Source organism: Ceratotherium simum, chromosome 15 (genome assembly GCF_057802395.1).
Source record: "Ceratotherium simum simum isolate JZ-2026a chromosome 15, ASM5780239v1, whole genome shotgun sequence".
NCBI classification, from domain to species: domain Eukaryota; kingdom Metazoa; phylum Chordata; class Mammalia; order Perissodactyla; family Rhinocerotidae; genus Ceratotherium; species Ceratotherium simum.
The window spans coordinates 12393921-12408704 of NC_141914.1; the positions used below are offsets into that span (position 1 = coordinate 12393921).

The 14784-nt window shown below is 37.6% G+C and overlaps 1 pseudogene; it reads left to right on the forward strand.

The window, feature by feature from the left end:
- The first annotated feature begins 647 nt into the window (after positions 1–647).
- On the forward strand, positions 648–11748 carry LOC101405622 (bromodomain-containing protein 7-like; annotated as a pseudogene).
- Positions 11749–14784: the final 3036 nt, after the last annotated feature.

Here is a 14784-nt window from a genome sequence, read left to right on the forward strand (position 1 = left end):
TATTCACAATAGCCAAGACGTGGAAGCAACCCAAGTGCCCACTGACTGATGAATGGATAAAGAAGATGTGGTATATATATGCAACGGAATACTACTCAGCCATAAAAAAAGACAAAATCATCCCATTTGCAACAACATGGATGGAGCTTGAGGGTATTATGTTAAGTGAGATAAGTGAGTCAGAGAAAGACAACGTATAATTTCACTTATATGTGGAAGATACACAAAGACATGGATAAAGAGAACAGATTAGTGGTTACCAGTGGGGAAGGGGTATGGGGGTGGGCATAAGGGGTAAAAGGGCACATATATATGGTGACAGACAAATAATAATGTACAATGGAAATTTCACAATGTTGGAAACTATTATGACCTCAATAAAATAAAAAAATTTAAAGAAAAGAAAGATGTGTCCTCTGGAAAAAGAAAACATGGCCACAACGTCTCTAGTTTATTGAAGTTTTTTTCAATACTTCATTGGTATTATTATATGATTTCTCTTACTTGTTCTCCTCTAGGTGAATTATATTAACAGAGTTGCTAATGTTGAATCATTTTCCCCTTCCTGGAATAAGCCAGTGCTATTATCCCCATCACACTCAATCATTGCTTGGGGGCAGCCCAGGAGAAGGATGTATGGTCTCGGTATGAAAACCACGGTGGATCTGAAGGAGTTGCCACTGGTGTCTGTCATCAACCATGCTCCTCACAGCAAGTTCTCTCGAAGAAGATTTGAGCAGCGCACTTCTGCAGCCACCAAGTGAGTCAATAAAGGACTAAAAGTAGAAAACTTGAGCTCCAGAAGTGTCTCTGCCAACCAGCTGTCCACGTTATCTTGGACAAGCAATGCATTCTCTGAGCCTCACATTTTTCCTTGCTTGGTAAAGATAGACAAAACAGAGCACATGCATTTAAAGTACTTGGAAGAGATTCTAGTACGTAGTCAGTGTGCAATAAATCTTAGCTGTGATTATTATTGTTATTATTAAAAATCTTTTCAGGGAGGAGCCCCGGAACCTAGAAAGTAGTAATAGCTGCCATTTCTTGAGCACTTACTCCATGACAGGAGTCTGGGTGGGCAACGGAGACAGAGGACCAGAAAGGAAAAGAGGAGGAAAAAGGAAGGAATTGTAGCACTTAATTGCTTTTACAACTGCTCCTACCTTTAAAGGAAGAGACTCTCTAGCATTTAGAATTTGCTAGAACAAAAAAAGAGACCTATGAGGAAGAAACAGAGTGAGCCAAAAAATTCTTTTCTGAATGCGTTAAGTTTACTGAGAAGGAAAGACAGCAAGGATTTAGGGTGGCAGCAATGTTCAGAGTAGAGTGGGCACTTGGCTAGGGCTCTCATTTGGCTCTATCTCCTGAGTCCCCCTGGTGGCAGAATGCGTGAAGGAAGATGCTTGTTATCAACAGATGCAAATAGAGCAAGGATTTTGCACAGGCAAACATGGCTTCCCACCCTGCACCTTCCACTTACTAAATGTGAAAAAAATTCTTAACTTTCTGGTCCTCCTCCTTTAAATGGATTGTTCTGAGGAATTAATGAGATAATTATAATGTACGTAAAGCGCTTGACACCGAACAGTTGTGTAATAAGCATAGCTATTATTATTATTATTATTAGAGCATAACTTATGGTTTACGATGACCTAAATGTTACTCATAAAACTACCATCTGAAATGATATTAATTTTTAATAAGTATTGATATCCACCAAAAATGTTTTTCGTGAATTTTAATCTTAGAATTCTTGGGAAAAGATCATGTGCTACAACATTTTTCAATACTTACAATTACACTCTAATTGTAGCTTTGATCATGCACTGAAAAAAATTTAAAAGAACATTTTTTAAATAAATTCATCTTTTATGGTCAAGCTAGCTGAATTGATCGTTGTAAAATAAATACTAACCAAAAGCTACTCCCTTTCTAACTCCTAAGTCACATGTAACACGTAGCTGAAACTATGAGAACCTAAGTCACAAATATCCAGTCATTATGTTAATATATCTTTTATGTAAACATGAATCAACACATATTTGACAGACTATAATAGTCAACTTGGAGAGATGGAAGTTCTGGTTTCAATGGGTGAAATACACATGCTTTTGGAAAATCCTGGGTAATGTGAACCTTTTTTTTTAACCTAAAGAGAGATTTCTTCTGATCTGAGAGGATAGCAAAGATCGGGTTAAAAGTTTGCATGAGAATGTACACCAACTCCTTAAAAGGCAAAGAACACAGTTGATATAAGACGATTTCTAGGCCAGCCCCGTGGCTTAGCGGTTAAGTGCGTGTGCTCTGCTGCTGGCGGACTGGGTTCGGATCCCGGGTGCGCCGCGACGCACCACTTCTCTGGCCATGCTGAGGCTGTGTCCCACATACAGCAACTAGAAGGATGTGCAACTATGACATACAACTATCTACTGGGGCTTTGGGGGGGAAAAAAAAATAAGATGGTTTCTAGAGAGAAAGCATTTATTGTACAGCCTTGTAATTGTTTCCACTCACATGGAACAACACCAGCTGCTTTCAAAAATCAACAAATGACAAGCAGAAGGAAGACGAGAAGAAACAACGGCATTTTTGTTTTGTCCAACTGAAAAACACCAGGTTGCATATATATTATGTTAAGCATAATTAAGCACAGAATTAACATCATTTGTAAGCAGTGAAAAAGGCAGCTGAGGCAAACGCAAAAAGGTCTCCAATACATTGCTTTGATGATCTAAATTGACACTGCCAAGTTATATATTTACATAAAATATGGACAAAGGGTCAAACAACTAATTTTTTTCTGGATGTGTGTGCAAAGATCTGAAGCAATTTTAATCTTGTTATTCATCAAATTTGATAAATCTTAACCTTCCATGAACCATACCACAAATGCTGTATCTAATTACCTAGAATGAATCCCCAAACTGTCCTAACCCTGCATTTTAGTAGTTTAAGTATCATGGGCAAGAGATAAATCTTTTCCTTGATAAAACTTTGGGGACACAAATTTACAAAACAAGCTAAGAACAAATTATTAAATGTCTTCCATGTTTTAAGTATTGGGCAAGCACTTGAAATAAGTCATTCATTTCACTCAACAAACATTTTTTGAGCTCATACTCTTGGATAAGCAGATACCCTGTTAAGTGTTGGAGATATAAGGGTTATAAGGATATCACAGTTTAGCAGGAGTGACAGGCATATGTAGATATGATTTGAATACAATGAGAAATACAGAGATAGCACAGGGTCTTGGTGTGGAGTGGGAGGGGGATGCCCAGAAACAAAACATTTTTCCTTATGTTGTGGGAGAAGGGAGCCAAGAATAGCTTCTCAGAGGAAGTGATGACCACATTGTGACCTCAAGGATGAATAAAGGTTGATTTTCATGATAATCTCTAATGATCCTCTTTCGTAGGTAACATAAATATTCCCATTTTATAGATGAGGAAACGCACGTACCCTGAGTCACAGCTGTTATCTGTGTTACCTGCCACAGCTGGCAGGACCAAGTCTACGTGACCCCAGTGTCAGACATTTTCTACTACCTCTGAAGTTGAGAGAAATACTCTGTATGTACCTCCAAGTCACAAATTTTTTTCAACATGACTTATCTCATCCAGCAATTCCAACACACCACTCCCTTCTTACAATTCTCTCTATACTCAGCTAAAAGGACATAACTGCTGGCTTGTATTTCTGCCACGTACTCTTAGAAATTCTGATGAGAACCCCGAGCTATGACAGTTATCACTGAGAAGAATAGATATGGAAACCAAAAACTGTCACTGAGATGAGAGGAAGCTCTATGAAGACCTTTATAATCAGTGTCTGGAAATAGTTCCTTTAATTGGTGAAATAATCTCAGATTTAATCAGATGGAGAGGAAGCAGTCTAAAGATCCTCTGGAAGTAGGAGTCTATTTACCCCTCCTCATGATGGGACACAACGGGAATTTCTTGATCTTTTGCCTACCTTCATAAAAGAATTAGGGGATAGTTTTATTTTCATCCTACTATATTCTCCAATTGAGAGAGACTAAGGAAGAACTTCAGGAATTTGGGAGCCACCTTGAGTAGGAAGAACTCATTTCTTGTGTCTCTCCTTTCCTCCTCACACAGAACACTTTACTTCCAACTCTTCCGGTCACCAAGTGTATGGGAGTTTTTCCCCACACCAAGCAATTCTGCAATACCAGCTGGGTGTCCTACAATTTAACTCAATTCTGACACTATCCACCTGGAGATGAAGTCAGATCCCACAGGTTAAAGGCTCAGTTCTACAAGACAGCACCTGGCCCCAATTCAAATGTCAATCACAAGTCCAGGTTGTCACCTGTTCTTCTGATTTATAGACTATAAACCAGAGGTTTCCACAACCCCCACTTCGGATTTTATTAATTTGCTAGAACAGCTCACAGAGCTCAGGAAAACAGTTTACGTACAGTTAACTGCTTTATTATAAAAGGGAATGTCCAAGATGGAAGAGATGCGTAGGGCAAGTTATGTGGGAAGGGGCACGGAGCTTCCAAGCTCTCTCCCAGCAGACCACTCTCCCAGCACCGCCACATGCTCCCTAACTCAGAAGTTCTCTGAACTCATACTTTGGGGCTTTTTATGGAGGTTTCATCATGTAGGCATGTTTGATCATTCACTCCATTTCCATCCCCTCTCCCCTCTCTGGAGAACGGGGCCTGGGGCTAAAAGTTCCAAGATTCTAATCATGGCTTGGTCTTTCTGGTGACCAGCCCTCATCCAGGAGACCACCAAGAGTCACCTCATTAGAAAAAAGGGCAAAGACAATATATACATATATATAATTTTTTCTATTATCTCACACATCCTGATCACCTATTGTCAGCAGTTCATAATACTTCAAATTTAGCTATCCATGAAAGCACACTAAGATATGTCATCACCATCATATCATCATTGAGCCATAACTGGAGGGATCCCCAGATGCGTAGATTTAACAGATATTTATTTATTTGTTTACTTATTTTGTGAGGAAGATTAGCACTGAGCTAACATCCATTGCCAATCCTCCTCTTTTTGCTGAGGAAGATTGGCCCTGGGCTAACATCCGTACCCATCTTCCTCTACTTTATATGGGACGCCGCCACAGCATGGCTTGACAAGTGGTGCAACGGTGCGCGCCTGGGATCCGAACCCGCAAACCCCAGGCTGCCGAAGCAGAGTGCGCACGCTTAACTGCTGCACCACTGGGTTGGCCCCAACAGATATTTATTGATGACATACTATGCGCCTGGCAAAGTGCTACCCGCTGAAGAATTACTGTTGAGCAAGCCATAGTGCCTGACCTTAGGAGCTTGTCATCAATGGTGGGAGATAATCAGGCAATTAGAATATAAATGCATAGGCTCCAGCCCACTCATTTTCCACATGTGGAAAAAAGGGTAAGAAAATAAGTAGTGTGTCAAACTCTCATTATGCATTGTTGATGGGAGTGGAAATTGGCAGAACCTTTTCTGGAAAACAATTTGAGAATGACTTTTAAATTTGAAAATGTTCTTATCATTTGATGCAGCTACCCTGTATAGGAATCTATCCTTCAGATGTACTTGCAGAATTTCCAAAGATATGTGAGAATATTCTTGAGTGTCGTTCATGTTAGAGAAACATTGAGAGCAATCAAAATGTCTATCAGTCATTGACTGATTGAATGAACTATAGAATACTGTGCAGCAGTTTAAAAGATGAAGTAGGTTTGACATAATGTAAACATGGGAAGATATTAAAGAGCTATTAATATGTGAAAAAAAAGTTGTAAAACAGCATGGATAGTATGGTTCTGTCTTTGTTTAAAAAGGAAAAAAAAAATCATTACAAGTACACGTTTAGAAAAACAAATATTAGGGAAATGCACACCAAGCTATAAACAGTGGTTAATATAATAGCTACCAATAATTTTTTTCTTTTATGTTAATATTTCTGTAATGTTGGATTGGACTTTTTTTCTAAACAAAAAGTATGTTCAACTAAGTTGATGTGATTTTTAAAGACTGTGTCTTTCAAAAGAAGATTTCACATTCCTAGGTTTTGATATTTATGAAAGTTCTTCGAAAACTGTAAAGCCTTAAATAAATTATGTGATTATCTATTTGTATTAATGATAAATAATACTCCACATTATTTTGAAGTACTCTGCGAGAGAATATGCTTATGCAGAAAAAAATATTTTAAAACCATTAAAAATAACATTAAGAATTAGGATAATAACATAGTTTCCTAGTTTCTTGCAAGCATCTCCGAACTGTAATTCAGGTCTCTGGAGTCCTGCTCTAGTTCTCTTTCTATGCACTTATCTCTTGCCTTGTGGGTAATCTCTTAAAAGCTTTTGCTCAAAGGCAAAAACTCTTCTAAGCAACACTAATCCTCATTACAGAAAATGCAAATATTGCAGTATTTCTATGAATGGAAAAGAAAGCAGCTAATATTGCTAATAAGCACTTGTAATGATACACTGTGGTAACTATAAACTTTATACGACCGGACTATAAAGCTGAAACAATCAGTGACTTAGCCTGTCGACGTAGAGGCCTCTCAATTAGCTAGAACTCATAGTCACCAATGCATTCGGGAGGCATTTTTGTACAAAGCAATCATAATCTTATACAAATAAAATGTTTATATTTAGGTGGAAGAAGGTAAACTATGAGGGCCCCCCCCTCACCCAAATAGAAAACTCTATCAGACTGAGATCAGAAACTCAATGTGTAAGAATGAGGAGCATAATTGGAGAATTAAAGTTCCCATGCATTTGGGCAAACTGCTGCCAGGCTCTGAGTTCACTTGAAAGAGAAAAGTTGGCTTGAATAGCAAAATCAAGAGTAAGACCACATCACAGGAATTTTAATGCATGCTAAGTGTCCTCTTTGCAAATTTGTAGAATTCGCATACCGTAAATTGAAGAGTGTAAAATTTAGGGGAGGTGAAATTTACCAGTCTTCAGATTTGACCACTTCAATGCACAGAGGTAAAAATTGAAGATATCACTTTTTTCAACTCAAACTTTGAATTGCCCACTTGGGTGGTTTAGTATGTAAGGGAATGTTAAGAAGGACAGGAGACATAGATAACAAAGACAGTTGTGAAACAGGTCAGCCTCTAGAATTTGGAATAAAATCTCTGTAGAGGTTCCTAAACTCTCACATATAAGGGACAGACTGGTACTCTCATGTTAAGCCTGGTGAGAGGGCTCCAATGAACCACCTGGAGATCCTACTATATGTCCCTCAGTTTGGGGAACCCAGGACACTAGTGCTGGCCTCTCATCTGAGATATCAAATGGGGAGAGGGGCACTGTCCAGAGGCTAGTGGAAAAGCCAAAGGAGGGCCGGCCCGGTGGCTTAGCGGTTAAGTGCACGCGCTCTGCTGCTGGCGGCCCGGGTTCGGATCCCGGGCGTGCACCGACGCACCGCTTCTCCGGCCATGCTGAGGCCGCGTCCCGCATACAGCAACTAGAGGGATGTGCAGCTATGACATACAACTATCTGCTGGGGCTTTGGGGGAAAAATAAATAAATAAAATCTTTAAAAAAAAAAAAACAAAGAAAGAAAAGCCAAAGGAGAGATTATGGCATTAGATAGATTCCTTTGGACCTAGTGTAGACCATATGGAAGAGAGGCAGTGTGGGGTCATCTTAGAATCTGTCTATCATGGTCCTTGGGGGACTATTAGACCTCACCAAAGAGAAGCTGGAGGCATCACCAGATTCCATGTGGCTGGAGGAAGGACTAATCCACCAGTGAAGCAGAGATGCATTTGCCTATATCAATGACTGCAGGTGAGATCCCTTGCGATGGGGACTCCAAGGCACTACAATAGACGGGGTCAGCTCTATAACTAGAAACTTGAATATTGGCCAGGCATTTGATCATATTAATAAATCAGTAATTTGTAGGAATGATAATGATATTGTGGTTATATATTTTTAAAAGAAATTCTTCACTTTTAGAGAAATGTGCTGAAATATTTAAAATGAAATGATACATATGAAATTTGCTTCAAAAGAATGTGGGGGGAGAGGGAGATAGGGAAAACAAGATTGGATATTAATGGATAATGGTCAAAGCTGGGTGAAAAAACACACTGTGGTTGATGAAACTATTCAATATCATTGAAATTTCCCAAAATGAAATTTAGAAGGGAAAAAAAAGAGTAAGCTTTCAATCATTGCTAAAAGTGCAAAGCAGTGTGTATAATACCACACCTTTGGTGTAAAGAAGTAAAAATATGAATATATATTATTTGCCTAATTTTGAAGGGAAAGAAAGCAAGTACTAAAGGAATAGACAAATATAAAAATACTTATTCTTCTGTTTCCTCCCCATGAGGATGGGGAGAATGGTGTGTTGGAGATAAGGATGGAAGCAAGACTTTACTGAGGATACCCTTTAATAGGGTTCTGACTTTTGAATTATGTAAAGATTTTATATATTCACAAAATCAATTACAGTTAAAAAGTAAATCCTACACTGAAAACAAAGTAAAATGAATGAACCTAACTGTATGTCAAATTGGTCAAATAACCATACAGAGAAATAATTATTCCAAATCATTTTGGAAAAAAGTAATCCCTGTTTTCATTTCAAGTGGATATGGCCTAAGGACAAAAAGAACTGTAAAGAAACCTTAAACTTCACTCAATAGGCTTGTTATCAGTAGGAATATTAATACTGCAATTTTGAAACGATTTTATAGATATTGTAGGATAAAACAAATAATAAAATCTGTTCATGTAATTAAAACTAAGATTTACAATGTGAGAGAAAAGAGATACAATTATAAAATAAAAAGAGTTAAGAAAAAACCTGTATTACTAAGTTTGAATAGGAAATATTGTTACGAGCTCATGATTAAAATATATGCCCTTCTGATCTTCTCAAATACCGTGTCTACTTGGGCAAGGGAAACAAAAAAATAAAATAAACAAGTGGGATTTCATCAGACTAAAAAGCTTCTGCAAGGCAAGGAAACCAGCAACAAAATGAAAAGACAACCCACCAACTGGGAGAAAATATTTGCAAATCATATATCTGACAAGGGTGTAATCTCCAAAATATATAAAGAACTCACACAACTCAACAAAAAAAAAACAAGCAACTCAATCAAAAAATGGGTAGAGGATATGAACAGACATTTTTCCAAGGAAGATATACAGATGGCCAACAGGCACATGAAAAGCTGTTCAACATCACTAATCATCAGGGAAATGCAAATTAAAACTACAATGAGATATCACCTTACACCTGTCAGAATGGCTATAATCACCAAGACAAAAAACAACAAATGTTGGAGAGGATGTAGAGAAAAGGGAATCCTCACTCACTGTTGGTGGGAATGCAAACTGGTGTAGCCGCTATGGAAACCAGTATGAAGATTCCTCAAAAAATTAAAAATAGAAATACCATATGACCCAGGTATTCCACTACTGGGTATTTATCCAAAGAACTTGAAAACAAGAATTCAAAGAGACTTATGCACCCCTATGTTCACTGTAGCATTGTTCACAACAGCCGAGACATGGAGGCAACCCAAGCACCCATCAACTGATGATTGGATAAAGAAGATGTGATATATATGTGTGTGTGTATATATACACACACACAATGAAATACTGTTCAGCCATTAAAAAGACAAAATAGTCCTGCTTGCAACAACATGGATGGAACTTGAGGGTATTATGTTAAGTGAAATAATCCAGACAGAGAAAGACAAACACTGTATGATTTCACTCATATGTGACAGATAAACAAATATATGGACAAAGAGAACAGATTAGTTGTTACCAGAGGGGAAAGGGATTTGGGAGTGGGCATAAGGGGTAAAGGGGCCCATATATATGGTGACTGACAAACAATAACGTACAACTGAAATTTCACAATGTTATAAACTATTATGACCTCAATAAAAAAAAATATGTGCTCTTCTGTATTGTATGATGGGTGTAAGAGAGCTTCCGAAAGCTTGAGAAAAAGTCATTTGACAGCTCAGGACATGATTCAAGCCTCTTTGGAGACAAAAAAATGATCACAACACATACTTGGACAGATAAAAGAAAAAGAAAAAGAAAACAATTTCCAGGGGAAGAAGAGGAGTGGCGTGGGAGATGGGGCAGAGAAAAGTACAGGGGCATCAAAAGAAGGGAGAGGAAGGCAGGACAGCGAGGCAGGGAGAGACATTCTGTGTCAGGCTCCTATGAGAGTGGATGCTCCTGAGAAGCCTCTGGGGAGCTCCTTAGCAGAGCAGTGAGAACAGAACCCCTTCTAGAAGCTTCGAATCAACTGATGAGTGCATTGCAAAGAAAGGACCCTACTTTCTGTTCATTTCCTGTGACCGATTTTATTGCTCCCAATTACTTTACAATCATTAAACACCCACTGTATTTTAGTATCAAATGAGGGAACATCAAGAACAATAATAATAGAAGAACTAAAGGATAACTTCAAATTAGTGTGTACTAATGCTTGGTTTACAACAAACCAGAGGCCATTTATTATAGAGCTGCAAGATGCTATTGCAAGCAGAAATAAAAGTTCTTAGCCAAAGAATGCAGAGCCTGAAGCAGAGCATAGACACATAGCAAACTTGCAAAAACTCAAAAGCAGAAACATAAAGGAACACCCAGAGACTGGGGAGGACAAGAGATAATGAAGATACTGATGCCAAAGTTTTCAAAAGTTGCAGTAAGGAAAACAGACTAAGTTAAATTAAATTAAATCAAATTAAGTTAAAGAGGACAAAGATATTCTTGAACATAAATTTAGAAGCAATAACTTAGAAAAAGAACAGAAGATTGAACATACTGTTAAAGAATCTGGAGGAAAATTGACCAGAAAACTTAACAGTCAGAGTTTGAAAGAAAAGAATCAGATGGAGCAAAGACAAGGAGACTTTTCCATCTTGTGCATCCTGTGGTGAGAGAACCAGGCTACTGCTCTGTAAGACTGGGAAGGACAACAGAAAGATTTCAGTCTGGACTGAATAACTTGCAAGAAGATAAAAGGAATGAAGTAATACTTTAGTGATATATGCAGTTTCTTGGAGCACACTATGACATCATATTTGCAAATATCAGCAAGGATGATTTTGATGTAATCTACTTGATTTATGGGGGAAACTCATCTTCCAAGTGATCTCAGTATCCATGAGTTTTGGCCGTAGGACAAGATTACCCATGTGCTATACAGATAATTTCGTGCATGTTCTAACAAGAGGCATTTTAGTACTTTCCAGGAGTTGCAGACACCATCGCCTAAAGATGAAGGCCAGAATAGGACATCTGAAATAGCAAAAGACATGGAGGTTCCAGCAATTATCTGGGTTGTTTTGACTCAAATAATCAGCACAAGCTCATGGCATTGAGTGCAATGAGGTATAGAACTCCAGGGGAAAGTTTTGACTGAAGATGCTGCAATGTTCCAAGGAAAACATGATAAAAACCACTAAATTGGTCAGGGAGCTCCGAGAAACCCAGAGTATTTGAGCACCAGGCCTCCTCCCAGCATCCTCTGTCTCCTAGAATCCTATTACAGAGAGATGTATCTTGCTGAACAAGTGAGCAATAATCTTGAAGAATTGTCCAGCAACTCCAGGGGATATTGTGAGCATGTAGCGAGTTTAAAACGTAATGGGGATTTCCATTTCTTCCTACATTATTGTCAACAACTCTGAATATTTAACAGAAGATTTTGAAGCAACTACAAAGGTTGACTTTGTTAACTAGAGGTGTAATGATATTTAAAACTAATTGGATTTCACTATACAATGCATACCTTTTCCATTCTTAACTTGGAAAAGACTTATAGGCTATATTAAATTTTTTTAAACTGTATTTTTAGTTAAAGTATGGAACGATTGATTTCAGTGTTCCAAAGATTGGGTATAGATTAAGTAATAAGGCTGAATCTTGAACTATGAAAAAAAATTATATATGTAAATATATATGTATATGTAATATATGTATACACACACATACACTCGCACACATATGAAAAAACCAAGAAGCAATTACATCCTTGGAACAACTAATACATCTAATGCCCAAATTTGGTTTCTACATATTATTCCTCATAAAAGGAACCCGGTCTCCTTGAAGATTGACAGGTTTCAGATCCAGGGCGGGAAGCATACAGTCTGGGATATCTTACATCAGAGGTAAAGGAGGATTCAAATATCAATGGGGTCATGTCAAAAGCATATAGCTTGAGAAGGGCTTATACATTAAATTTGGGAAATTTTGAACCTATAATTATTATAAATAATAATAAGTGAAACTAATTGTAGAAAGAAAAACAAGAGAAAGGAGGGAAATCTCATTTACCATCACTAGGAGTGATTATTAAACCAACTCCTTATTCTGAAACTTGGTAGCTAAACAGAAAGAGTTAAACATCTACCCTTATTTTTTTTTCAATAATTTTATTGAGATCATAATGGTTTATAACATTGTGTGATTTGGGGTGTACATTATTATTTATCAGTTTCTGAATAGACTGCATCGTGCTCACCACCAATAGTCTAATTTTTATCCGTCACCATACATGTGTGCCCCTTTACCCCTTTTGCCCACCCCCAGACCCCTTCCCCTCTGGTAACCACTAGTCTGTTCTCTTTATCCACATATTTGTTTATCTTTCACATATCAGTGAGATCATGCTGTATTTGTATTTCTCTGTCTGGCTTATTTCACTTAACATCATACCCTCAAGGACCATCCATGTCGTTGCAAATGGGACAATTTTGTCTTTTTTTTTTTTTGGCTGAGTAGTATTCCATTGTACTCTTACTTTTTAGAAGCAAGAAAAACTCTTCTTACAGAAGAATATCATAAAATAAATATAGAAAAATGATAAAAATAGAAAATTCTCAATCTGTAACACGCCATAAAATAATTGATACAGGAAATGAACATTAATAGATGCTAAAATCTTTAGGTGGAATTGTTTTGGGTACTAGGATATTGCATGGCACCCTGCAGATTATTTGCTCATTGCAAATGAAAAAATTTACCTTTGTAATGGAGAGATCTTACCATCACCACCTTAATCAATTGATCAAACTTAGCATCATCTAACCTCCTCCTCCTCAATCTGAGGGGTTGAAATATGAAGTACTCAACATCACCTATGAACTATTCTTGCCCAGAATGTTTATCCAAAATCAAATGGAGGCTATAGAACCAACTTCAAGTTTATAGCAAATTCAGGAAACAGAGGACCACATCAATAGATGATACTATGAGTAAACAATCAGTCAAATATAGCCTATAGGGGCATTTTACAAGACAACTGGTTTAGTCTCCTCAAAAAATCCATGTCAAGAAAAATGAGGGCCGGCCCCGTGGCTTAGCGGTTAAGTGCGCGCGCTCCGCTGCTGGCGGCCCGGGTTCAGATCCCCAGCACGCACCGACGCACTGCTTCTCCGGCCATGCTGAGGCCGTGTCCCACATACAGCAACTAGAAGGATGTACAACTATGACATACAGCTATCTACTGGGGCTTTGGGGGGAAAAATAAAAATAAAAATAAAAAATAAAAAAAAATGAGAGGGGACTATTCTCAGATTAAGAGAGATAAAAGAGATATAAAAGCCAAATGCATATAATCTATGTAAAAAGAGATATAAATATTAAAAGATCTATATATATTTATATTTATTTATGTATATAATTTATTGTAAATTGTATATTAATAAAATCTATATTAAAAATGCCATATAAAAAAGAGATAAAAGCCAAATGCACTATAATTTATAATGCATAGAACTTGATTGGGTTCTAGTTCAGAATAAAGTCACTTTGGGGATAACTGTGCAATGTGAAGACAGATTAAAATTTATATTGGAGAGCCAGCTCTGATGGCCTAGTGGTTCAAGTTCAGTGCTCACATCTTCAGCGGCCCAGGTTCACTTCCTGGTAGCTGAACCACACCACCAATTTATCAGTTGCCATGTTGTGGCAGAGGCTCACGTAGAAGAACTAGAATGACTTACAACTAGGATATACAACCAGGTACTGGGGCTTTGGGGAGGAAAAGAAAATTTATATTGGAATTTAGATGTTTTAGGTTTGACCATTGTGTTCGGGTTATGTAAGAAAACAGTCTTATTTTTCAGAGAGGCATGCTGAAGTCTTCAGGAGTGAAGTGTCATGATGTCTATATCTTACTTTCAAATGGACAGGAAAGAAAAGCGTATGGTAAAATGTCAAGCATTGTTGAATCTAGGTGGTGGGTGTATGGATTCTCACTGTATTATTTTTTCAACTCGGGGGGATGCTTGGCATTTTTTCATAATAAAACTTGAAGAAAAAATGGAAGAAAATATTTGCAACTCATAGAACTGATAAGGGACTTGAATCTAGAATACATAAAGAACTCTTACAACTCAACAATAAAAAGGCAAATTACCCAATTAAAAATGGGCAAAGGATCTGAATAGACAGTTCTCTAAAGAAAATATATGAATGACCAACAAGCATATGAAACAAAGTTTAACATCCTTAGTCATTAAGGAAATACAAATCAACACTACTTCACACCTTTTAGGATGGCTAAAATGAAAAAGACAATGGCAAATGTTGACAAGGACGTGAAGAAATTGGAACCCTCGTACATTGCTAGTGGAATTACAAAAAGGTGCAGCCACTTTGCAAACAGATTAGCAGTTCCTCAAAATGTTAAACATAGAGTTACCACATGAACCAGCAATTCTACTCCCAGACATACACCCAGAGAGATGAAAACCTAAGTCCATACAAAAA